The following is a 17,826-nucleotide window of genomic DNA, read 5'->3' as shown; positions in this document are numbered from 1 at the left end:
CTTCTTCTAGGGTTAGAGCCAGTCAATTCAGTGAACATCAATTTTTAAAATTGAAGTTTAGCATAACACTTTACATAATGAGATTAAATTTTACTGAACATTGTATTATCTTCTTTCAGATAACATGAATACAATAAACCAACTTATTGGTTTACAATTGGCTCTATCTCATTACAATATTCGCCAGTCAATCTTCTGGAAGATAAGTGGAAACAAATGCGATGTTACAATATTATGTACACACAATAAAGGACATCAATGTTAGAACACCTGACACACTATAATTTAACAATAAAAGGCAGTAAAGGTAGAAATCCAATCACGAGCGGAGGGAGGTGGAAGATCTGCTAATGGGAGAGACCGCATATAAAAAAACTCAAACACCTTGTTCACATGCCAAATTTATAACTCCGACATAGCCTACAAAAAGACTGACAGCTCAAAAACAGCTCAGAGCATAAATCTATAGCACTGGAAGGCAAAAGGTTAGAAAGTGCCTTATGATAATAGGTTAGTGTGGTAATTTGTGATGATTGTCTCTTTTTAAAATATACTTTTATTCCAAAGCAAAGTACACAAATCCCATAACCTTTCAAAAACATAACACGATCTAAACAGTTTGTCATTTCCGCCCCGTCTTTCTTCCCTTAACAACCCCATTTCCTCTCCCGCGCTACCTGACAGTCGTTACACCTCATGAGACCTAACCAGATCTCGCAAGGTGTCGCAATCCGCAACCAGCCCACAATGGGCGGGACCCAAACTCACAGAGTTAGGGGAGCCCAAAAGCTCACTTAACTATGACAATGCTGGATCGAACGCCCACCCAGCATCTACCGACCTCGCAGAGGAGATCCCACCCGGGCGCTGTTTAGCACTGGTCCCCATAAATGGGGACCAGGCGGAACGACACTTGGAGGTGTTGGGGGGGTCCCAGGCAATCGGAGGCCCCCAGGTGGTCAGCCTCAGGCCAGGCTGGGATGCTGAAACTGTTGGCGCCAACGAGGCACCACCAGCCTAACACCCTGGCAGTGCCATCTTGGCACCCTGGCAGTGCCTCCTGGGTGCCAGCCTAGCACTGCCAGGGTGCCTTGGTGGCACTGCCAGGCTGGATGGGCACTGCCAGGCTGGCAGTGCCAAGGTGCTGGTCAGCCTCCCAACCCAGCAAATCCCAAACCATTTTTCATGAGAATCGATGGTACTCCACGCGGCACCGGTGCTAGCCTCTCACTGGTAGTGGAATTGGTACGGGTTTGGCGCCGATTTTTCTGACGTGAAAATCCACGGATTCCCCATTGGCGTCAACGCTTAAACTCAGAAACGGAGAATCCAGCCCCACATTCCTGCTGACCTCCGAAGATACGATTACATGAATTATTAGATGAAGCCAGTTAATTCACCTTCTCTCTTAGGCAACAATATGGAAGAAAATATGGCCCAGAAATGTGATGATGTGCCCATTTTACAAGTGTTAAGTAAGCCCAAAAGCATCTAATATGCCCGTTCTGGGCTAGACACCATCACCTACCAAACTGTTATATGTGTTAAAAGAGGAGTCCAGAGTCCCATTCTGAAATAAGCACCTTTTCTCAGACAAAGAAGGGATTTATACCTGCTGAGGCCATTTTGTTAAAGTAGGTTGGCTGAACTGAAGCAGCACGTCCTGTGTTGACTACCAGGTCAGGTTAGCCAGGTCTACATGCAGAATAACCAGGGGTCCTTAATGGGATTTCTGCAGATTACTGTCAAATATTTAAATGTGAGGGTCACATGATGTGAGCACAGCAGGAGTTGCATTTTAGTGAATTCTGCCTCTGATGGTCTTTAATGCTGCATTGCATCCTGGTGCACATTTCATATTTGCCTTTACTTGGGCTACATGGCTTGAACTGGAAGTTCCCGATTGTGTTTTTGGCGAGGAAGAACCAAGATAAAATCCTTGTTTATTCTTGGTGGTTGGAGTGGGCTGGGGCGGGGCCCAGCTTGCACTGGGAAAGTTCCTGCTGAGCGGACTCTCGCCTTGGCGGTGCAATGTCCATCTAGATGATGGCCACCATCTCGGATGTTGATGGCTGAAAATCTCAGTTCTGTGGCGCAGGTTGTTAGAACTCACTTTGGAAGAGTGGAGGAGGTCCATGAGAGGGCACTTGCACTTGAAAGAGCGCTGTTCATGGTTCGAGGCCGCTTTTGTGTCATTGAGATCCTCCTCCATGGTGTGTTTATCCTGACAAGTTTGGGAGGTGGGGACCGGGAAGGGTGTGCCTCTGAGCCCGATCCCTGGCGAGAGGTGGGAGGTGAGATCCTGATTGAGTTTGAAAATTGGCTGCCATGCTTTGGTAATCTTGATTTGGAGGGTGGGTGCATTAGGTTTGATGGAGCACAATGTATCCTGTCTGACGCCAGGCATCGATAGGGCCCACTGATCACTGGTCCTATACCCGAGAGGGTTGGAGGTGGCTGAGCAGGACAAATCATTCCCCCTAGTGGGGCCCAAACTGTGGTCTGAGTGGGAATCGGGGAAATGGCATAGTGGAAGTGATAGCATTCCGTCTTTCATCGCTGGAATCCTGGAGAGATCCTGAAGAATGTTCATTGATCCTGTCCTATCTTTTGTCTTCTTATGCGACATGGAAGCTATCTTTATCCTACAATTTGCCCTGATGTTCCTCTATAATCCTTAACGTTGTTCCCTGCTGATCGTGTTATAATTATTTATTGCTGGGGTTTTTTTCCTGCAGGGGAGTGCGAAATGTGGTGGCCTATGTTAATGATTATCCTGCTCTAGCAAAATCATAGAATTAATTATGGGAAGTGTGATTTGTGCACAGTTTTACTCCTTCTGGTTATTAAGTCTTATGATCCTTGTGGTTGGGGGAGGGGAATTCTTTTTGTCACCCCGTCTCGTTTATGAAGAAGATGAGTGGAGCCAGGATGGGATGGAGGGTGTGTGGTTCTGGTTGGCAGGGTTAGTTCAGTCCTCACTGGGAATGAGGATAGGCCCCCAAGTTAGAGCTAATCCATTTCAGGTCTCCCGCTTTGTATTTTTAAAAAATGTTATTTGAATTTAAAAATGTGTGTAATTATCCTTCGTTGGCCTGGGCAGAGTTTGTATCCTGTAAAGGACTGGGTTCCCTTTGGCTCCTCCTTGAAATTGACTTTTCCTTTTCCTCCGCTTGGGTCTCTCGCTTTGCTCCTCTCGTGGGCTATTAGGGTGATTGGGATGTTGAGCTGGAGTTGCTCTGGGTATGCTTTCTGCTATGGTGGTCGCCTTGAGCTTTTTTTTCTTCTCTTCGTCCGGGCGAGTATTGTGTTGCTTCTTATTCTGATCTGGCCAGTGGTTTGGGGTAGTTTCTCTGTTTGTGCGGGGGTGGAGGGAATTGGTTCTCCCTCCCAAGAAATCTGTTCTTGGCTCCTACATGGGTATAGATGGGTCTGATATCAGAAGGAGGAGGCTGTGATGGGTCGTTGGTGCTACTAGAGCTGAGGAGGATGTACGTTTGTATATGCCCAATCATGGCGTGGGAAGTCTATCCTGATGATTGCATGCTTGTGCAGCATGGGAGGGTGTGCAACGTTTTGTCGTGTTTTCATGATCTTATCCTGTTTTTCTTTCGGTCTCCAGTGGGCTATATGAGTATCTGGTTTTGTCTAATGATTGTATCGAGCCAGTTGTGATGCTGTTATCCTGCCCCATTCTCTACTCATGTAAGTCAAGCCAATTTGTTTAATCCTTGTTTATAAGACCATTAGACATAGAAGCAGAATTAGGCCACTCGGCCCATCGAGTCTGCTCCGCCGTTCAATCATGGCTGATATTTTTCTCATCCCCATTCTCCTGCCTTCTCCCATAACCCCTGATCCCCTTATTAATCAAGAACCGATCTACCTCGATCTTAAAGACTCTCAGTGATTTGGCCTCCACAGCCTTCTGCGGCAAAGAGTTCCACAAATTCACCACCATCTGGCTGAAGAAATACCTCCTCAACTCTGTTTTAAAGGATCGTCCCTTTAGTCTGAGATTGTGTCCTCTGGTTCTAGTTTTTCCTACAAGTGGAAACATCCTCTCCACTTCCACTCTATCCAGGCCTCGCAGTATCCTGCAAGTTTCAATAAGATCCCCCCTCATCCTTCTAAACTCCAACGAGTACAGACCCCGAGTCCTCAACCATTTCTCATACGACAAGTTCTTTATTCCAGGGATCATTGTTGTGAACCTCCTCTGGACCCTTTCCGAGGCCAGCACATCCTTCCTTAGAGACGGGGCCCAAAACTGCTCATAATACTCCAAATGGGGCCTGACCAGAGCCTTATGCAGCCTCAGAAGAATGAATGCTAATATTATTTTGTAATTTCATTGCGTTATTCCCTAAAATGTAAAATCTCAATAAATATATTTTGTAAAAATTTAAGTGTTAAGAAATGCTTACCTGAATATGGAGGCAAATTATAGAATCCCTACAGTGCAGAAAGAGGCCATTCATCCCATCGAGCCTGCCCCAACCCACCAAACATTCTACCTAGGCCCACTCACACACCTACACTGCCCTATCCCCGTAACCTAACCTAACCTGCATGCACATCCCTGACACTAAGAGGCAATTTAGCATGGCCATCAACCTAACCCAAACAGCTTTGGATTGTGGGAGGAAGCCGGTGCATCCAGAGGAAGTCCACGCAGACAGAACGTGCAGACTCCACGGCTAATGGTCCTCTTCAATATTAAAATCACCTCAGGCAATGGCATGCCACCCTCACTGCCCTCCCCCTACAAATCCCTCTGTCCCCAGTCCGCATGGCTACTTCCTTCCTCCCGCCCTCCCTCTCCATCACTACCTCCATCCTGCTTGTGGTTGCCCCCTAACTTCTGATTACTTCCTTCTCTCCAGGACCTACTTTAAGAAGGCAACAATGGAGCACACCAAAATTCAGATTGACTTTATAGCGAGCTGCCTGGGGATGTCTGAAGTTAGCTGGCTTTGGGTGAATGGGGCCTAATAACAGGGACCTACACATTAGAAAGTATGGATCTTTCTCCATGTTCATATTTTTAAAAATTCATTCTTGGGATGTAGGCATCGCTGCCTGGGCCAGCATTTCTTGCTCATCCCCAATTGTCCTTGAACTGAGCTATTAGTTCGGCCATTTCAATCAACCATATCGTTGTGCGGGTCTGGAGTCACATGTAGGCCAGACCGGGTAAGGACGGCAGATTGCCTTCATGAACCAGATGGGTTTTTAATGACAGTAGGCAATGGTTTCACGGTTATCAATAGACTTTTAATTCCAGGATTTTATTGAATTCAAATTTTACCATCGGCCATGGTGGGATTCAAATGCAAGACCCCAGAGCATTATCCTGGGTCTCTGAATTACTAGTCCAGTGACAATATCACTATGCCAACGCCTCCCCTTATTTTTAGGCATATCCTTTCAAAAAGGAGAGCACTCCTGCAAGCCCCACAAAGTTCCTTTTGTGGAAAATAATACATTTTTGGAGGCTGCACTTTATAATATTGTTTATTTCTTCGGAAAGCAGCACTGAATAATCGTAGCAATGATCGGGGCTCTTCGAAAACAAAAGCTGATATCAAAATCTTTTGTCAAGTTTGTGCACTACATGCACAATGGCAGGAGTTACATGTTTGATTCCTGTCCCATTTTCTAAGCAATATGGATCTGACAAATTCTAATAACACTTTTTAAATTGTCTAATTTCCTGATGCTGACAACCAAAAATGCAAGTGGAAAAAGCTGATTCTTCAAATAAAACCTTCATAAACTGACAAGAGTTGAAGTTGATGTCAGCTTAAAATATTTGCCAGCCAGCAAGCATACTACCCACTCTCCTAATCTATTCTTCCAGAAGTACATTTAATCTGACGGATTTGTTCCCCGTCCATGCATTTTCGTTAGCCCGGTTTCAGTACTCATTCTCTGCCATCCATTGCTTTTCTTATGTTTCCAGCATTCTTGGTTGTTTGTCCTCCTTATATTCACATCATTCCATCCCAATAATTGAGCCAGAATTTTATTCGTTCATTCCCTCCATTTCTCAAGCTCCAATCCTTTCCAGTTGCTTAAATAAAAGCAAATTACTGCGGATGCTGGAATCTGAAAGCAAAGAGAAATGCTGGAAAATCTCAGCAGGTCCAGCAGCAGCTGTAAGGAGAGAAAAGAGATAATGTTTCGAGTCCAGATGACCCTTTGTCAAAGTTTTGGACCCAGTATGCCAGACAGTGCCCTCCTGCAATACCCCTTGCCACCTCTGACCACCCCCCACCAGTCTCCCCAGCCCCCGCCAAAGCCCCCCTGGCCAGCGGAATGGCTCCCCCCCCCCCCCCCCCCCCCCCCGACCGTGGCAGCGCTGGACACAGACCGCAGCCGTCACACGAGGTCCCCGGAAACTGAAAGGACACGTGATCGGCACCGTCGGGAAATCAGCTCATCGGTTGTCACCTGAGGCTGTCCCGGCTCAGTGTTGTGTACTCAGCGAATATGCTGTTTTTGAGGGGGCGGACCATCTGAAAAATGGAGCCGCACCTGATTTTGGCATAAAAGCGGATTCTCCGGCCAATCGGCAAATGCGATTTCAGCGTCGGCAATTGAAGAATCCAGCCCTAAGTGTTGACGCCAAAGCATGATCCGTGGACTTCCACGACAGCAAAACTGGCACCACACATGGACTGATTCAGCGATTATTGAGAGGCTGGCACTGGTGTCGTGTGGAACACTATCGATTCCAATGAGAAACGCTGCCAGATTCGCGCGCGATTGACACTCATGAGGCGAACAAGCTGCAGCGCACATACAAACCATTCCCCACACGCACCATCCCAGCCAACAAGACGGCACTGGTTGCACTGGAGTTGGTCCATACCACTGATGGCTCAGCTGGGGCCAGAGGGTATCATTGCGGTGTAAATCCCGCCCATCACTTTGTGGCAAATCTGCATATTAGAGCGAGAGAGCTAGTCTCACTCTAATGTGCAGATTCCCGAGGTATTCGATGCATTGGGATTCATCCACTTCGCCTCAGAGACCTCGGGTGAGCGCTGTTCAGCACTGGTCTCTACAAATTAGGCAGTCGTGGGAGTCTCCCAGGGGGTTGGAGGCCCTCAGCTGCATGCCCCTTTGGCAGGATGGTGCCCTGGCACTGCTTGTGCTACTTTGGCACCCTGGCAGTGCCATCTGGGTGCCATGGGTGCTGGCACGGCGAGTGCCGTGAAACATGCGGCTAAAAGCACTTCCAAGAGATTTTGTTCCCTTTTGGGAGAATTGCGCCCTATAGACATTAAAAAATGAAAAGAGTAACAAAGTGAGCATTGGTCCTATAGAAAGTGAGTCTGGCGAATTACTAATGGAAAATCAAGTGCTGACAGATGAATTGAACAGATATTTTTCAGCGATCTTCACTACAGAGGATACAAGTAACATCCCAGAAATAGCTGTAAATCAGGAAATGGAAGGGAGTAAGTCAAGAAAATTACAATCACCAAGAGAGTGGTATTGAGAAAATTGTTAAACCTTTAAGCTGACAAGTCCCGGGGTGCTGACGGACGTCATCCTTGGGTCTCAAAAAAAGTGGCTCGTGAGTTGGTTGATGCATTGGTTATAATTTTCCAAAATTCCCTTGAATCAGAGAAGGATACATTGGATTGAAAAAAAGCAAATGTAACTCCTTTATGTAAAAAGGGAAGGAGAGAGAAAGCAGGAAACTACAGGCCAGTTAGCTTAACATCAGTTATAAGGGTAATGTTAGATGTTATCGTTAAGGATGTCATTAGAGGGCACTTGGAAAGATTTAAGGTAATCAGGCAGAATCAAGATGATTTTATGAAAGGGAAATCATGTTAAACTGATTTATTGGAGTTTTTTGAAGAGGTAACATATGCTGTGGATGAAGGGGAATCAATGGATGTACTGTACTTGGATTTCCAGAAGGCATTTGATGACATGCGCAGTGGCAGCGGTGCCAACCGACGCATGCGTGGTAGCCTCGCGGAGCGCTCCGGCCCCTCACCAACATGGCGCCGGGGTTCTGGGTCCGGTCGCGCAAGGAAGTAGGCCCGGTGGGGGAGAGGCCGGCCCGCCGATCGGTGAGCCCCGATCATGGGCCAGACCCCATCGGAGGCCCCCCCCCGGGAACGGAGCCCCCCTCCGCCCCCCACAGGCCGCCCCCCAAGCCTTCGCGACGAGTACCCGCCGGCAGCGACTAGATGTGGACAGTGCCGGCGGGACTAGGCCGTTTATGCACGGCCGCTCGGCCTATCCAGGCCGGAGAATCGGCGGCCCGGCCACGGATAGCGGGCAGCGACCGGCGCCGCGCCAGACGCGCCGGCGCGAGCGGCGACGACTCTCCGCACCTCGGAGAATCGTGTGCCAGCGTCGGACTGGAGTCACACGAAAAAATGGTGCGAATGCCGATTCTCCCAGCCGGCGCGGCTTTGTAGAATCCCGCCCATTGAGGCTACAAAGGGACATAGATAGTGAGTTGGCAAAGATCTGGCAAATGGAGTATGATGTGGGAAAGTGTAAAATTGTCCATTTTGGCAGGAAATATAAATGAGAAGCATATTATCTCAATGTTCAGAGGTTGCAGAGCTACTGCATTCCTACTGCAAGAATTGCAAAAGGCTGATATGCAGATAGAGTATGTAATTATGAAAGCTAATAGAATATTATTATTTGTTGCGAGGGGAATTGAATATAAATGTAGGGAAGAAATGCTTCAGTTGTACAGGGCATTGCTGAGACCAAATCTGGAATACTGGGCGGGATTCTCTGATCCTGAGATGTGGTGAACCACTGTAATAGGCGATGTAAGGTAGGACCTGCACTACAGGTTCGCCGGTACCTCCTCCGATTGGCTCCGCCCACGGAGAACTGTATAAATATGCATGACCTCCATTGCCCTGCCATTTCGCCAGCTGCAGCAGGAGGCCACACATCTGACTGTAATAAAGCCACAGTTGAACCCAACTTTAGTCTTTGTGCAATTGATCGTGCATCAATTTATTACAGTCAGATTTTCCACAGAATGGATATCAGAATTAAGCCCGATCGCCTGCAGCTGGATCCACACTCGCCCGACGCCAAGAAAGACTTTACTCACTGGCTAGCCTGTTTCAAGGCTTACATCAACGCAGCGGACCCCGCGCCAATGGAGGCTCAGAAGGTAAACATCCTGTACTCCAGACTGAGCTCCAGCGTGTTCCCATTGATCCAAGACGCCACGAATTACACAAAAGCAATGGAACTCCTCAAAGAACATTACGCGCAGAAGGCGAACACGCTCTTCGCCAGGCATGTACTTGCCACCAGCTCGCAACTACCTGGTGAGTCCATCGAAGACTTCTGGTGGGCCCTAATTCCACTCATCCGGGACTGTGACTGTCAGGCCGTCACGGCCGCCGAACACTCGAATCTCCTCATGCGCGATGCCTTCGTGACGGGGATTGCGTCGGACCGCATCCGAGAACGATTGCTGGAAGTAGCCACGCTCGGACTGGCGGAGACGAAAACCTTGGCGCTCTCCATGACGGTCGCATCCCGTAACGTACAATCGTACCTCTCCCGCCGCGCTGCCCACCCTTCTACTCCTTCCTACCCCTCCTGGACCCTGCTGACGACCTCCTCAGCCGGGCCCTGCCTTCGCAATACGCCTGCGCCGCATGCCGATCCGCGCACCCCGGGCGTCACCGCTGCTACTTCAGCGGTCAGCAGAAGCACCCCCGCCAACACTGCCCGGCCCGCACTGCCGTTTGTAAAGCCTGCAGTTAAAAAGGGCCACTTCGCGGCTGTGTGCCAAGCCCGCCCAGTCGCTACGATCACGCCCGCTATCGCCCCCTCCCCCACGCCAGATGCACAATGGGAGCCGCCATCTTCTCCTCCCGGGTCCATGTGCAACCAATGGGCGCCGCCATCTTGTTCCCCTTCGGCCACGTGCGCCCCATGGGCGCCGCCATCTTGTCCCGACCCCGCAATGTGCGCACAATGGGCGCCACCATCTTGTCCCGACCCCGCAATGTGCGCACAATGGGCGCCGCCTTCTTGTCCCGACCCCGCAATGTGCGCACCATGGGCGCCGCCATCTTGTCCCCCACGGGGTCTGCGGACATCCCAATATCGGAACCGCACACGCTCGCTACCCGAAGCATCCGATGGCTACCCGCAGCTCGCTTCGATGAAGCTGGACCAATCTCGCCCGCACAACCTGGCCACCGCGTCGACGACGGTTAAAATCAACGGCCACGCGACCTCGTGCCTGCTGGACTCCGGGAGCACCGAAAGCTTCGTTCACCCAGATACGGTAAGACGCTGCTCCCTCGCGGTCCACCCTGCCAATCAAAGGATCTCCCTCACCTCCGGATCCCACTCCGTCCCGATCCAAGGCTTTTGTACAGTCACCCTCACGGTCCAGGGCGTAGAATTTAGTAACTTCCGCCTCTATGTCCTTCCTAATCTCTGCACTGCACTCATGTTGGGCCTGGACTTCCAGTGCAACCTCCAGAGCCTCACCCTCAAATTCGGCGGGCCCTTACCCCCCCTTACCGTTTGCGGCCTCGCGACCCTCAAGGTCGATTCCCCCCTCCCTTTTTGCCAATCTAACTGCGGATTGCAAGCCCGTTGCCACTAGGAGCAGACGGTACAGCACCCAGGACAAGACCTTCATCAGGTCCGAAGCCCAGCAGCTGCTTAAGGAGGGTATTATCGAGGCCAGCAACAGCCCCTGGAGAGCCCAAGTGGTAGTGATTAAAACTGGGGAGAAACACAGGATCGTCGTGGACTACAGCCAGACCATCAATCGGTACACGCAGCTCGACGCGTACCCCCTCCCACGCATATCTGATATGGTCAATCAGATTGCGCAGTACCGGGTCTTCTCAACAATTGACCTGAAATCCGCCTACCACCAGCTCCCCATCCGGAAGTCGGACCGGCCATACACTGCCTTCGAGGCAGACGGTCGCCTCTACCACTTCCTCAGGGTCCCTTTCGGTGTCACAAATGGGGTCTCGGTCTTCCAAAGAGAGATGCACCGAATGGTCGACCAGTACGGTTTGCGGGCCTCCTTTCCGTACTTAGATAATGTCACCATCTGCGGCTATGACCAGCAGGACGACGATGCCAACCTCGATAAATTCCTCCGCACTGCCACTCTTCTCAACCTGACCTACAACAAAGAGAAGTGTGTGTTCAGCACGACCCGGTTAGCCATTCTTGGCTATGTAGTCCAAAACGGACTTCTCGGGCCCGATGCCGAGCGCATGCGCCCCCTCATCGAACCTCCCCTCCCCCACTGCCCCAAGTCCCTCAAACGCTGCCTGGGGTTATTTTCCTACTACGCTCAGTGGGTACCAAACTATGCAGACAAGGCCCGCCCACTCATTCAGTCCACCCAATTCCCCCTTGCGGCCGAGGCACAACATACTTTCGCCCGCATTAGAGCAGACATCGCCAAGGCCGGGATGCAGGCAGTGGACGAGTCACTACCTTTCCAAGTAGAAACCGTCGCTTCAGACGTCGCGCTTGCCGCCACTCTAAACCAGGCAGGCAGACATGTTGCATTCTTTTCCCGCACCCTTCATGCCTCTGAAATTCGACAGTCATCCGTCGTGAAGGAGGCCCAAGCTATCGTTGAAGCTGTTCGGCATTGGAGGCATTACCTGGCCAGTAAGAGATTCACTCTCCTTACGGACCAACGGTCAGGTAGCCTTCATGTCAATAACACACAGCGGGGCAAGATCAAAAATGATAAAATCTTGCGGTGGAGAATTGAGCTCTCCACCTATAATTACGAGATCTTGTATCGCTCCGGTAAACTCACTGAGCCCCCAGACGCCCTCTCCCGAAGTACATGTGCCAGCGCACAAGTGGGCCAACTCCAGGCCCTACACGACAACCTTTGTCACCCAGGGGTCACTTGATTGTACCATCTGGTCAAAGCTCGCAATCTGCCCTACTCTGTCGAGGAAGTAAAGACAGTCTCCAGGGACTGCCAAGTTTGTACGGAGTGCAAGCCACGCTTCTACCGGCCGGACCGTGCGCGCCTGGTGAAGGCCTCCCGCCCCTTTGACCGCCTCAGCGTGGATTTCAAAGGGCCCCTCCCCTCCACCGACCGTAACACGTACATTCTCAGTGTGGTCGATGAGTACTCCAGATTCCCCTTCGCCATCCCATGCCCCGATATGACGTCTGCCACCGTCATCAAGGCACTCAGCGACATCTTCGCTCTGTTTGGTTTCCCCGCCTACATCCACAGTGACAGGGGATCCTCATTCATGAGTGATGTGCTGCGTCAGTTCCTGCTCAGCAGGGGTATAGCCTCCAGCAGGATGACCAGCTACAACCCCCGGGGAAACGGGCAAGTAGAATGGGAGAATGGGACGGTTTGGAGGGTCGTCCAGCTGGCACTATGGTCCAGGAACCTCCCAGCCTCTCACTGGCAGGAGGTCCTCCCTGATGCTCTGCACTCCATCCGGTCACTATTGTGCACCGCCACTAATAACACACCCCATAAACGTGTTTTTACCTTCCCCAGGAAGTCCACATCCGGGGTGTCGCTTCCGACTTAGCTCGCTGCTCCAGGACCGGTCCTACTCCGTCGGCACGTCCGCTTCCACAAGGCGGACCCCTTGGTGGACAGGGTTCACCTGCTCCACGCCAACCCTCAATATGCCTACGTTGAGTTCCCAGACGGCCGCCAAGATACTGTCTCACTCAGGGACCTGGCACCATCAGGTTCCACACCAACACTCCCCCCCCCTCCACCACCAATGAGCCCGCCCCCCACCTCCTACCGCGCCACCAATATTGACCCCACCAGACCACCCCACCTCCCCTTTTCCGCACAAGAGGACGAAGAGGACTTCACATGCTCCCGGAGTTCCCCGATGACTGGCCAGCATCAGTACCGCCACCGCCGCTATCGGTGCCACCTCCAGCACCGCCAGCACTGACTTCGCCGCCACCGTTACGCCGCTCCAGACCTCCCCCGGATGCATGCACGCCGAGGTCCCGCCGGGTAAGACCACACATGGACGGTGCCGGCGGGACTCAGATTCTTTGCGTGGCCGCTCGGCCCATCCTGGGCCTTGAATCGCCGGGGGGTGGGGAGCGCGTAGAGCAGCCCTGACCAGCGGCATGCCGACCACTCCAGCACCGATGGCACCGATTCTCCGGAGAATCGGTAGACCGGCGTCGCACGGTTCGCACCCATCCCAGCAATTCTCCGCCATGGCCTTAGCTGAGAGAATCCCGCCCACTGTGTACAGAATTGGTCTCCTTATTTAAGGAAAGATGTCTGTTTACCAGACCAAACCTTGAATGGGAGGGTTGTCTTGTGCGGGCTGGTCTTGTAACTGCTGGAATTTAGAAGAATAAAAGGTGAATTGATTGACACATATAAAATCTTGAGACATCTTGATAAGGTGGATGTGGAGAGGGTGTTTCCTCTTGTCGGGGAATCTAGGACTAGGAGCTATTGGTTAAAAATAAGGCGTCAACCATTCAGACAGAGGTGATGAGAATTTTATTTTCTCTCGGAAGATTGTGAATCTTTGAAACTCTCTTCCCTGAAAGATGGTGGAAGCAGAGTCTTTGAATATTTTTAAGGCAGATGCAGATATATCTTTGATAAATAAAGGGATGAGAGGTTATAGGGGAAAGGCAGGAATGTAGAGCTGAGGCCACACTCAGGCCAGCCATGTTCTTATAGAATGCTGGAGCAGATTTGAAGGGCCGAATGGACTACCCTTGTCCTAATTTGTGTGTTAATACGCAGAGATAGCAGAAACAACTTTATTATCTGCGCTCCTGTAACTGAGGCCTGGCCCACTTCACTGTTATATTTTACAAAGTAAAGTCGCCAAAGTCCGAAATGACAATAGGCTGCTTTCCCCTTTGAGGGGGAGAGCTGATTAATGGTGATTTAGCCTGAGGGTCACCTCAGGCGAGAGGCAAAGTTGAGAAGGCGGAGCCATCATGAATAATCTAAGCTGGTCCCGGAATTGAACCCCGCGCTGCTGGCCACGCTCTGCATCATGAACCAGCTGTCAAGCCAACACAGAAGAGACATCCAAACAGTGAAGTAAACACTTCAGCTGAAGTTAGTGTGATCTGTGTACCACACATTTCAAACTCTCTTATAATTGGTCACATCATGAACTCTTCATCCGGTTCTGCTTGGCAAGCTATTCAAATACCAAAATGATTTTTGATCCACTAGCTATAGCATTGGCTCTGCCATGTAGTGGATTTTAAAATGGCTGCTTGGCAAGAAAATGGGGGAGAACAATGATGAGTTGATGTGAATGTAGCTCACAGTTTAACTTTTAGGTTTGATCCTCCTGCAGTTAGCAAGCTTGGCGCTGGTAAGAAATGACAAAGAATCTGCCAAATAACATGCTTAAAAGCATTTGAACCACCTTGCTGCAAGAAAAGATAAGTAGATGTTGAGTATGTAGAAGGCTTTTCACAAGAATGAAAGTGGGTGAAGACAAAAAAGTCTAAAATGTTTTTATGACAAGGAATCAAGTACACATTATTATGCAAAACAGCAAAGTCACTGCGGCGTGAGTGGCTTGATAATTATAACATTTTTTATGATTTGTAGTGAAATGCAAGTGCTGCCAGGCCACTTCAAATAGGTGGAATTATTAGACTTCCAGTGGATAGAAACATTAGTGTTTGTTCCCTTTGTTTACAAAGTGGCAAAGATTAGTGGGAGACTGGAGGACTGGGAAATCTTTAGGGGGCAACAGAAAGCTACTAAAAAAGCTATAAAAAAGAGTAAGATAGATTATGAGAGTAAACTTACTCAGAATATAAAAATAGACAGTAAAAGTTTCTACAAATATATAAAACAAAGAAGACTGGCCAAGGTAAATATTGGTCCTTTAGAGGATGGGAAGGGAGATTTAATAATGGGAGATGAGGCAATGGCTGAGGAACTGAACAGGTTTTTTGGGTCGGTCTTCACAGTGGAAGACACAAATAACATGCCAGTGACTGATGGAAATGAGGCTATGACAGGTGAGGACCTTGAGATGATTGTTCTCACTCAGGAAATAGTGATGGGCAAGCTAATGGGGCTAAAAGTAGACAAGTCTCCAGGCCCTGATGGAATGCATCCCAGAGTACTAAAAGAGATGGCTAGGGAAATTGCAAATGCACACGTGATAATTTACCAAAATTCACTAGACTCTATGGTGGTCCCAGCGGATTGGAAATTAGCAAACGTGACACCACTGTTTAAAAAAGGAGATAGGCAGAAAGCGGGTAATTATAGGCCAGTTAGCTTAACTTTGGTAGTAGGGAAGATGCTGGAATCTATCATCAAGGAAGAAATAGCGAGGCATCTGGATGTAAATTGTCCCATTGGGCAGATGCAGCATGGGTTCATAAAGGGCAGGTCGAGCCTAACTAATTTAGTGGAATTTTTTGAGGGCATTACCAGTGCGGTAGATAACGGGGAGCCAATGGATGTGGTATATCTGGATTTCCAGAAAGCTTTTGACAAGGTGCCACATAAAAGATTGCTGCATAAGATAAAGGTGCATGGCATTAAGGGGAAAGTAGTAGCATGGATAGAGGATTGGTTAATTAATAGAAAGCAAAGAGTGGGAATTAATGGGTGTTTCTCTGGTTGGCAATCAGTAGCTAGTGGTATCCCTCAGGGTTCAATGTTGGGCCCACAATTGTTCACAATTTACATAGATGATTTGGAGTTGGGGACCAAGGGCAATGTGTCCAAGTTTGCAGACGACACTAAGATGAGTGGTAAAGCAAAAAGTGCAGAGGATACCGGAAGTCTGCAGAGGGATTTGGATAGGTTAAGTGAATGGGCTAGGGTCTGGCAGATGGAATACAATGTTGACAAATGTGAGGTTATCCATTTTGGTAATAATAATAGCAAAAGGGATTATTGAAATGATAAAATATTAAAATATGCTGCTGTGCAGAGAGACCTGGGTGTGCTAGTGCATGAGTCACAAAAGGTTGGATTACAGGTGCAACAGGTGATTAAGAAGGCAAATGGAATTTTGTCCTTCATTGCTAGAGGAATGGAGTTTATGCTGCAATTGTATAAGGTGCTAGTGAGGCCACACCTGGAGTATTGTGTTCAGTTTTGGTCTCCTTACCTGAGAAAGGACGTACTGGCGCTGGAGGGTGTGCAGAGGAGATTCACTAAGTTAATCCCAGAGCTGAAGGGGTTGGATTACGAGGAGAGGTTGAGTAGACTGGGACTGTACTCGCTGAAATTTAGAAGGATGCGGGGGGGGGGGGATCTTATAGAAACATATAAAATTATGAAGGGAATAGATAGGATAGATGCGGGCAGGTTGTTTCCACTGGCGGGTGAAAGCAGAACTAGGGGGCGTAGCCTCAAAATAAGGGGAAGTAGATTTAGGACTGAGCTTAGGAGGAACCTCTTCACCCAAAGGGTTGTGAATCTATGGAATTCCTTGCCCAGTGAAGCACTTGAGGCTCCTTCATTAAATGTTTTTCAGATAAAGATAGATAGTTTTTTGAAGACTAAAGGGATTAAGCGCTATGGTGTTCGGGCCGGAAAGTGGAGCTGAGTCCAAAAAAGATCAGCCATGATCTCATTGAATGGCGGAGCAAGCTCGAGGGGCCAGATGGCCTACACCTGCTCCTAGTTCTTATGTACTTATGTTCTCATGTTTATTTTCTATTACTGCCAAGACTGTGAGCAATGCATTTGTATGCAGCTACCAAAGTGATCTCAGCAACCAAACATACAATGCAGTCAGTAAATGTAATACAGGATGAAGTCCACACTGACAACTTTGCTGGAATATGTAGAGCAAACCCTTGTTTAGTATTCCCAATATGTTTCTAAATCCATGACGTATTGAACAAAAAAGGTTTTAAACAACAATCACTCTCCGATAATGAAAGATGTAGGACTCGATTTTCTGGCTGCGTAGCGCACAAGCGAGAGAACAATCCGGCTGGAGAATCTCAGCAGAGCCCTCTCGTGGGCCCCCCTGCAGCCTCTGCACATCACGGGATTTACCCAAGTCCTGCGAGACATTGGAGTCGGAACTCCACCCTAAAGTGGCGTGAGCAAACGACGCTCCCGGAAGAAGGTCTTTAACCTACTTAAGGCCTACTGACCCGGGATACACCGACCTTCCTCGATTCTCCAGCCTCCCCACGGAGGCAGCAGCCGGGCGCCTATCAGTGTTGGTCCACACAAACGTGGATCAGGCAGAACAGTGCCGGATGGGTGGGGGGAGGGGGGGGGCAGGGGGGTTACCTGAGCCATTGGAGACCCCTAGGTGGCCTGAGTCAGTGCAGGGTGGCTATCTGGCCCTCCCCCTGGAACATGGGAATTTTGGCACTGCCTAGCTGGAACCATGGCACTGCTAAGGTTCCCCGGGCGGCACTAGGAAGCGGGAGGGTCGGGGGAGGAAGCGGGAGGGTCGGGGGAGGGTCGGGGAGGGAAGCGGGAGTGTCGGGGAGGAAGCGGAAGGGTCGGGGAGGAAGCGGGAGGGTTGGGGAGGAAGCGGGAGGGTCAGGGAGGGAAGCAGGAGGGCCGGGGAGGGTCGGCGGAGGGAAGCAGGAGGGTCGGGGAGGGTCGGGGGACGGTCGGAGAGGAAGCGGGAGGGTCAGGGAGGGAAGCAGGAGGGATGAGGAGGGAAGCGGGAGGGTCGGGGAGGGAAGCTGGGGGTCGGGGAGGGAAGCGGGAGGGTCAGGGAGGGAAGCAGGAGGGCCAGGGGAGGGTCGGGGGAGGGAAGCGGGAGGGTCGGGGAGGGAAGCTGGGGAGTCGGGGAGGGAAGCGGGAGGGTCGGGGGAGGG

General features: G+C 50.0%; 1 protein-coding gene across 5 annotated transcripts in view; it reads right to left on the bottom strand.

Moving 5' to 3' along the window:
• The window catches only part of rps6ka2 (ribosomal protein S6 kinase, polypeptide 2), a 531,365-nt gene that overhangs the window by 146,695 nt on the left and 366,844 nt on the right, over positions 1-17,826 (bottom strand). The window lies entirely within an intron of this gene.

The sequence above is a fragment of the Scyliorhinus torazame genome, chromosome 1, assembly GCF_047496885.1.
Source record: "Scyliorhinus torazame isolate Kashiwa2021f chromosome 1, sScyTor2.1, whole genome shotgun sequence".
In the NCBI taxonomy this organism is placed as follows: domain Eukaryota; kingdom Metazoa; phylum Chordata; class Chondrichthyes; order Carcharhiniformes; family Scyliorhinidae; genus Scyliorhinus; species Scyliorhinus torazame.
This window is presented reverse-complemented; position numbering and strand designations above follow the sequence as displayed.